Raw genomic sequence first — 9,194 nt, 5'->3', positions numbered from 1 at the left:
ATGAGCCCCCAGGTTGAAAGGTGTCCGATACTGCTACTGGGATGAGATGGTTAGGTATCATCACCAAATCAAAGAACACGAATTTGAGCAAACATTGGGAGAGAGTGGAGGACAGGAGCCTGGTTGCCAAAACGACTTAGTGACTGAACGACAAAACCAAAATGAAGAAAATAAAGACTTTTTAAATTCTTTTGGGGTCAATGCCAAAGTGAAGGAGAGAAATGACCAGTCACAAAGAGGCATAATGGGAAATAAGAACTGAGTGGAAATATGTGACTGGATTCAAAGGTGACTATAAGAAATTAAAGTCCCTGAGAATTTTCACAGATTCTTGGGAGGGCATTAGACTTTCCCATGAGGCATAGAACATGGTTCAGGTTAATCTTAGGAAGATATCAAGGGATAAGGAAGCCTCAGATAACAAAGCATCTATATGATATGATTTCCCCCCAAACTCAGAGATTTAAGCACCCAACTAACTAGGGATGGGTCACATTAATGACACAAAAGGAAGGTCTTTGTTGTTTATTATATAAATAACACAAGTAATAGAGTTTACAGAAATAAAATGATTGAAGATAAGACCAGAAAACAGAGAGTGGAATAGTAGCCTTTCAAATCATGGTAGAAATAGGAAGGACAGAGTTCAAGAGGGCAGTTGTGAACGGTGGTAAGTTGACTACAGACAGACTTGGGCAGAGACGGTCCAGGTCGAATAAAATCTGCATATTCTGTATACAGATAAAAATGGACTCATACCATCTATTACTTCATTCTTCATTACTTCAAAGTATGTAGGCATCCTTTGTAAATAGAGCTAGAAACTGTGATTATATAAAATATCTTACATGCTCTTTAATATTTAATTAGCCTCCTCATTGGAAATCAACCACGTAGAAAAGAAACGCTTTCTCAATAGGTTAATATTAATTACTTAACAAGCCTGGCATCGGTATTTATGGAATACTTAAGAAACAAGCATTTATGAAGTGGAAGCATGTTCATCTGTCTACTGGGAGGTTTACAGCATTTTTCAAAGTGTCAAATTCACTTTGCGCTCTGCCTCTTTATGTTGTGAAAATTTGAAATTACTGTTGATTTGAAGGCTCTTCAAAGGCTCTTTTTTTTTATCCCGAGCTGAGAAGAAAATTGAAATGGGTTAATCTGGTATTCTTTAAGTATGTCATTTCTTAATCGTGCAAAAAGAAGATGATAACCATATGAGGAAAGGAAATCTAATGGAGTAGAAGAATCAGTGTGTCAAAGACACAAAAGTAAAAATTATTTAAAGGCAGCAACCAGCCTCAAGAGAAATGGAGGAGGAAGTTCAGTATCTGATGTGATTTGAAGAATGTTAGAAAAGATGCCACAGGGATAGAATGACCCTGTTAGAACTACAAAAATGTACTTAAGAATAGCCCCTGTGCTGCAATTATTCATGAGCTCATTCATTCTTTCAGCAATGTACGTCTGATCCCCTCTCTGTCCTGCCTTGGCCTGGATGCTGGGACACAAGGGGATATCTGGGATACTGATTAATAAAACCAGTCTCCATCCTTAGCACCTCAGACTCCAGTTGGGGAAACACACAAGTAAGAAACAATTATAGGGACTTCCCTGGTGGTTCAGTGGCTAAGACTCTGTGCTCCCAATGCAGGGGGTCCAGGTTCGATCCCTGGTCAGGGAACTAGAACCCACATGCCACAACCAAGAGTTTGCATGGCTCAACTAAGATCAAAGATCCCATGTGCCTCAACTAAGACCAGGCATGGTCAAATAAATAAATACTAAAAAGAAAAGAAAAGAAACAGTTGTAGTTTTCTGTGCTAAGTGTACCACAGAGAGAAATAGCGGTGAGAATAGGAATTCTAGATAAGGAGTGACACATTTGTAAGTAAATGTATGTTAAATATTAAGTAAATACACATCTCAAAATATTTTTCTCCCTTATTACCTGAAAATTCTTTGATTAATCATGTTGTGGGAGCTTGTGTGGAAGGATGAAGGGTACCCTAGACTCCAAAGCAGTTCTGGTTTTAGCTGTGTCCCTGACCAGCCCTGGACCTCTGGCAAGTCCTGCAAGGCCTCGGAGCTTTGGTGGCCTCCTTTATAAAGTCAGAGCATTTGTCCTAATGATCTATAAGCTACTTGCTGAGCTTGACGTCTAAGAAGCTTCATTTAAAATGCAAATGTTATCCTCAAAGAGTGATGCATGAAGCCAATGGGACTTTATTGTGCATTAGTTAATTAAATTTGCTAGCCAGTCACCTTCCAGAGCCCTGAGAGAAAGGGACGCAGGTAGGATTCATCTCAAAAATGGGACAAAGGGCCCTAGATTTGGGTGGGTATAAAAATAGGAGATCTGGGCAATGGAAAGCATTGAGGCTGAGCAGGATGTTTCAGGAGGAAGGAGAGCCACAGATAACATTTTTAACATGTTGTAGGAAAGTGTTTCAACTTTGTTTTCAGGATAAAGCATTAGAACATGCATATGTGATTGACTATAAACAGCGACAGACTATCTACTTCTGAAGGACTTAGGGCAACTCCTGATTGAAAAAGGTCACTCAGGGGTGTGTCTTCAGGGCACATTGGCACCACATTAGCACAAGTACTCTTAACTGGATTGTGGGTTTATGTAGAATAATGAATATGCAGGGAGAATGAGGGTGAGATTATAGGGGATAATTAAGGATCTACCCAAGTAACCTCTTGATACCAAGACTGACCAAAGAGGAAGAGGACAACTGAAAGTCCTCTTCCTTCCCTTTGCAATGCTCCCTCCAAATCACTGCTCACTTAGAATAGCCTACCCAACCTCCATGCCTCTGATCCATCTGGGAAGACATAATCACATCAGCCAGAGAGAACTGTCTGATGCTGCTTTCCTTACACACAAGAGCCCCCATCCAAGTGTTTTAGACCAGCAGTCCTGCTAAGCAGTCCCAGCAAAAGACAAATGTGAAAGCAGGCTGCATTCTGGCCTAATCACCTGCTTTTGGTCTTCTTGTATAACTTAGTTTAAAGTGTCTGTTCTTATCATATCCACTTGTAATTTTTCTTTACATTTTAACAGTGGATATAACTGCATTGTTGCATTATTATACTTTCAAAACTTTTACTCTGTTACTGTAGCCAACCAAAACCAATTTACTTTTCAGGGACTTACAAAGGGCCACAACCCATCATGGTTAGAGTGAAGTGATAGATTCTACTGGCCGGCGGAGTAGAGGACTGTGTGTAAAAACCAGACTTGAACAGAGCAGTGCTGAGTCCTGACTGGATCCTTTGTCAGACAGCTACACACATTCCTAAGTGAAAAAAAGAGTGGTTGTGGAATAGTGTTCATATTTTGTATGACACAGGTTAGATTTGATCTGTCCTAAGTAAACATCTTGAGAACGAACGTTGAAAGTATTCAAAAGATGCTGTTGCTGCTGCTGCTGCTCCTGCTGCTAAGTCACTTCAGTCGTGTCCGACTCTGTGCGACCCCATAGACGGCAGCCCACCAGGCTCCCCCATCCCTGGGATTCTCCAGGCAAGAACACTGGAGTGGGTTGCCATTTCCTTCCCCAAATAAGTTCTTCATTAAAAAAAGAGACTACATGCACATCTCTTCATCTGTTTTACACAAAATACTTGTATGATTGAATTAGGCCTGTGCTCACCTGTGATCAGGCTCCCTGATCTCTCATATCTGGAGGGTCCTTGCACGTGTTAGATCTCTGTGTGTTCAAGGTCCTAGTAGGACTCTATAGAGTAAAACTGCTTCTCTGTTTGGGGCCAATCTTAATGCCTGTAAGCTTGATTCCTATCTTTCCACCTCCTCAAGACCTTACTAGATCAATTGTCCCTAGCATCCTATTCTAAATCCTCAACCAAGCTCTTCTCTATGATTCCTCCCCTTTTCCCCTCCTCATTCTAACGCTTAAATCTCTTATTTCGAAATAGAAACTCTTTCTTCTGAATTCTCCACTAATTACATCTCTTCTCTTACCTCTTCAAACATAAATTCTTGAAGAGTATATTATTTCTGTTTATGTTGCCTTCTTTCCATTAACTCTTCACCTCACTACAGTTTATCTCCTATTTTGCATAAGGCAACAGAAACTAACACAGGCATCCAAGTTTTTTTTTTTTTGCTTTTGTTTGTTTGTTTTTCAACATACTGAATAGTATCCATTCTCACCTCGTTGAAAAACTACATCTCTTAGATTCTCTTGCAGTTAAGGTTCTGTATGCAAATTAGGTTCTGCCAATTAATACATTCACAAATATTTTGGAAGCTCCATATGGAGCAGAGGCAATCTTCCTGTCATTATTTCTGCTAACAAGCAAGATCATGAAATGAAGACTCAAGTGTCGAAAAGCAGGAGGCAATGATGACCAGACTGTGTCTGGTTAACACCTTTATCCTTTATGGGTTTCAAGAAAATTTCAACAGTGACAGAGGAAGTGTCTTCCTAACCTCAAATACCTGATCTCTGAGTAGCATCTATGATGAAGCGCACTGAAATCAATAGTGCCAGTGGTGGTTTCCTGATTCACACTACTCTAGCACTTGCAACTGTTTTTAAAGCACTCAATTTCCTATGTAAAGTCCCTTTTTGTTTAAAATTCCTAGGGTATTTTCTATCTCCTACACTGAGCCCTAATACAGTTTGTGAAACTCGAGGTAGTCATAGACAAACTGATCCTCAACAATAAGAATTTGGGGTGGATATCTTGATTTGGTTGGATTTGAAGGTAAAGATGATTCATTTCCCACTAAGAAATGGGAACTGGCAGTCCATGAGAGTTACAAATAGCGTTAACTTAAATATCACATTTTTGGACCTATATTAAGTACCTATGGAAGGCAAGCCTCTTTATGAATTAGTATGGTTGAAATGGGACAGGCAAGGACGATGGGTCAAGCTGGATACTTCTGAAGCTCTGAAGAGCTTAAAGAAAAGCATTATAAACTCAGGCCTTACATTTCTTTGAATTCTACAATCTAGGCAAGATTAGAAAATTTGAGAGTTAGTATAACTGCTATTAAACAATATGCAATCATGGGAAATAGATGGGGAAACAGTGTCAGACTTTATTTTCCTGGGCTCCAAAGTCACTGTAGATGGTGACTGCAGCCATGAAATTAAAAGACACTTACTCCTTGGAAGGAAAGTTATGACCAACCTAGATAGCATATTCAAAAGCAGAGACATTACTTTGCCAACAAAGGTCCGTCTAGTCAAGGCTATGGCTTTTCCAGTGGTCATGTATGGCTGTGAGAGTTGGACTGTGAAGAAGGCTGAGTGCCGAAGAATTGATGCTTTTGAAGTGTGGTGTTGGAGAAGACTCTTGAGAGTCCCTTGGACTGCAAGGAGATCCAACCAGTCCATTCTGAAGGAGATCAGCCCTGGGATTTCTTTGGAAGGAATGATGCTAAAGCTGCAACTCCAGTACTTTGGCCACCTCATGCGAAGAGTGGACTCATTGGAAAAGACTCTGATGCTGGGAGGGATTGGGGGCAAGAGGAGAAGGGGATGACAGAGGATGAGATGGCTGGATGGCATCACTGACCCAATGGACATGAATCTGAGTGAACTCTGGGAGTTGGTGATAGACAGGGAGGCCTGGTGTGCTGTGATTCATGGGGTCGCAAAGAGTCGGACACGACTGAGTGACTGATCTGATCTGAAAGACTGTTGGGCTGACATATCCAAATGAGATGCCAAGGCTGCTCATGTGACTTTTGAAATGAAATTGAATCCATAACCTTACCAGGTCTTTTAGGGTCAAGGGAGACTTTGATTAAGAAAGCATGAAACCCTGAAAACTAAGATAAGTACATTTGAGTAAAATCAGATAACTATGAGTCCCTGGAGCCCCCTAATACCCACTGAGCCTCACTTGCCAGATGAAGCTGTCCTTCTTTCCCATTTGGTGAAATTGGCTCTGCCTTGTGTGGAGACACTGCACTGATCTTCCCCGAGCATCTACCTTCAGGAGGATGCCATTTAACCTCATGTTCCAGATGACAATTTCCATTACCTCTCTTGACCTATTAAAAAAATGATATCACATCCTTGAGGGAATTACATATTAATATCACCATCAAAGTACTCACCTGCAGCTGGCTATAATTTGCATTTCCCAGTGATTCCTCTGTTGATATTGTTCAAGTTGCTAAGTAGTGTCCTACACTTCGTGACCCCACACCAGGCTTCCCTGACCTTCAGTCTCTCCTGGAGTTTGCTCAAACTCATGTCCATTGAGTTAGTGATGCCACTCAACCATCTCATCCTCTTTCATCCCTTCTCCTCCTGCCTTCAATCTTTCCCAGCATCAGGATTTTTTCCCAATGAGTCTTCTTTGCATCAGGTATTGGAGCTTCAGCATCAGTCCTTCCAATGAATATTCAGGGCTGATTTCTTTAGGATTGACTGGTTGGATCTTGCAGTCCAAGGGACTCTCAAGAGTCTTCCCCAGCACCACAACTCAAAAGCATCAAATCACTGTGGACAGTGACTACAGCCATAAAATTGAAAGACGCTTGCTCCTTGGAAGGAAAGCTATGACCAAAATGGACAGCGTATTAAAAGCAGAGATATCACTTTGCCGATAGAGGTCTGTATAGTCAGAGCTATGGTTTTTCCAGTAGTCATGTATGGATGTGAGAGTTAGACCTTAAAGAAGGCTGAGCACCAAAAAATTGATGCTCTTGACTCCCCTGTTATTTCCCAATAAATTCAATTTCTGATAATTTGGCGAAAAAATATTTGAATTGGGAAGATGGTGGCAGGAGTGGGTCTTGTTGAATATCCACATAAAAGATATAAAGAAAATTTGATATAAGACCAAATATGATCAATATTTACAACAAAATAGATGACAAACTCCAAAATACAAATGAATAGAGAGAAAACATCCACAAAATACCAGCAAGAGTACTGCTGTGTGTCTATTACTGGTGTCTGTGTTGGAGAAATCAGAGAAAATGGTGAAACTGATAGATTTAAAACCCCTACAAAAGGCAAGAGGCAACAACAAAAAGTGCAGCAGGCCAAACTGAGAACAAGTTCAGAAACTCCAAAATGGGGTTGGGGCAGTCTGGTCCCTCTGAACCCTTGAAGCAGATCTAAAAGGGCTCCCTTTCAAGGCAGAATCCCACAGAAGAAACTGCTGCCAGTTGAATTAAATTTGAGTAGGACAGAAGCAACAGAAATAAATGTAAACGAGTGCCGGGGTCCAGCCCCGGTGGATCCAGGGAATTCAAAGCGGGGACGGCGTCGGCGAAAATCAGGAAACAACTGCTTAATTAAACGTGTATTAAGGATATAAAGAGTGGTGAAATAAGGATAGCTCAGCGAAGAAATTCAGTGAAGAAAAGAGGCTGAATAAAATTCCAAAGCAGGGAATTTACGTCACCTACAAAGGCCGCAGGCGTCCTCCCGTTCTCCCAAAGGAGAGGAGACACTAAGGCCTCCCCGTCAGATCTTAGCAGCCCAGGCAAAATTAGTAGGCTTGACGAGCTTCCCCGCCTCAGAGGAAAAATTCAGCTAGAAGGTGAAAGAAAGAACGACATGGGGAGACCAAATTTCGGTGAATAAAAAAGGGGCGTACTTTATTTTCCAAAGTAGTTTTATACCTTAAGTTGTGCATAGAGGATAATGGGGGAAGGGGTAGAGTCATGCAAGGACAGCAGTTCCTGATCCTAATCGAAGCCAGGCTTTCAAACATATCATATGCAAAAGTTTAGGTGATTTACATCATCTTCTGGCCAGGAGGTCTGTTAACATTTTAAGAAACTTATTTTTCTCTAAAGGTGATTATTCTAAAGTCAGGCGCCAGCCTCCAAAAAAGCATTGGATAAAGTTGCATTCCTATAGGGCAAAGGTGAGGTGGGCTCAATCAAGAAAAGAATTAACTCGAGGGTCCAAGGTTACAAACATTGAGGCTACTACTTACATTTCTATACACCCATTATATCAATCAATACACTGCCAAGGACACAGTAGGTAAGGGATATGGAGACTTAGCAGCAAACATTGGCCCAACAAGTGAAAAACCCTTCACCAATACAATTTCTAATCAATCTTTTAACTACTCAAAGGAATCTGTGTTTAGACAGTTTAGAACATCTCCTGCCTCTCACAGTTGGGAGGCTCTGAACAATCACATGTGGCTGGAAAAAACCTATTCAGGCAGGCTAGAGGACTTCCAAAGGAGTTTGTAGGTTGAAACACTGTCACACCTAGGAATTATTAACTGGAGCTGTAAGCTAACCCTTTTTTTCAGAGAGAGGTAGTGGGGGACAGCCCCCCGTAAAGTCAGAGGTGTAGGTGAAAGCACAAAGTAGAAAGTAGGCAGACTCTGGTTTTGGGGGTAGATGCTCGAGAATTTCCAGGGGGACTCCTGAGGCTCGATCCCGCCTTTGTGTATGCCGAGCCTCCTTCCTCATGACCTTTGTCATGGGTGGAGCTCCTCATGCTGGCTCCCGGCAGTGATAGAATTCTAGTTGAGCTATTCCAGATCCTGAAAGATGATGCTGTGGAAAGTGCTGCACTCAATATGCAATATGCACTCAATATGCAATATGCACTCAATATGCAATATGCTGGCTCCCGGCAAATGAGATCTAGATCAAAGTGTGGAGGAAAAATAGAGCCAGAAAAATAAGACACCATTTTTTTTTTAACACTGCATGAAAACAACAGAAGAGGGAGCTCTGTAAAGTTAGAAAATCAACCTGAAACAAGCTTACTTTTAAAAGTTCAACAAAAATCAAATTTATAATAAAACGAATAACAGACCAAAAAAATCAAGATAAAATCTCATAAAATGTTATTATTTGAAAAGAAAGAAAAGAAGCAGAATAATATCCCTACAAGGAAAGCACACCTCAAGGATGTGCTCAAAGACCAAGTCTAACCTGTTCTTTCAAAAAGCTAAAAGACACTAAGAAAACAATACAATATAAATCAGAAACCAGAGATGGAAAATCTCAGCAGTGATGTGACAAAACTCAAGGAAGAGTTACCAATGCAAAGAAAAAAATTAATGAAAATTACTGCAGGAAAAAGGTAGGAGCAAATAAATACAACAAGTAATGTCTTTAAATTGGAGAAGGAAATGGCAACCCACTCCAGTATTCTTGCCTGGAGAATCCCAGGGACAGAGGAGCCTGGAGGGCTGCCTTCTATGGGGTC

The 9,194-nt window shown here is 41.0% G+C and overlaps 1 non-coding gene across 1 annotated transcript; it reads left to right on the top strand.

Moving 5' to 3' along the window:
* Positions 1-1,614: 1,614 nt before the first annotated feature.
* Positions 1,615-1,687, top strand: TRNAG-CCC (transfer RNA glycine (anticodon CCC)). The gene has a single exon. It is a non-coding gene; the product is annotated as a tRNA-Gly (tRNA).
* Positions 1,688-9,194: the final 7,507 nt, after the last annotated feature.

The sequence above is a fragment of the Bos indicus genome, chromosome 3 (genome assembly GCF_029378745.1).
Source record: "Bos indicus isolate NIAB-ARS_2022 breed Sahiwal x Tharparkar chromosome 3, NIAB-ARS_B.indTharparkar_mat_pri_1.0, whole genome shotgun sequence".
Classification (NCBI taxonomy): Eukaryota; Metazoa; Chordata; class Mammalia; order Artiodactyla; family Bovidae; genus Bos; species Bos indicus.
The sequence above is the reverse complement of the archived record's forward strand: the minus strand, read 5'-3'. Positions and strand labels throughout refer to the sequence as shown.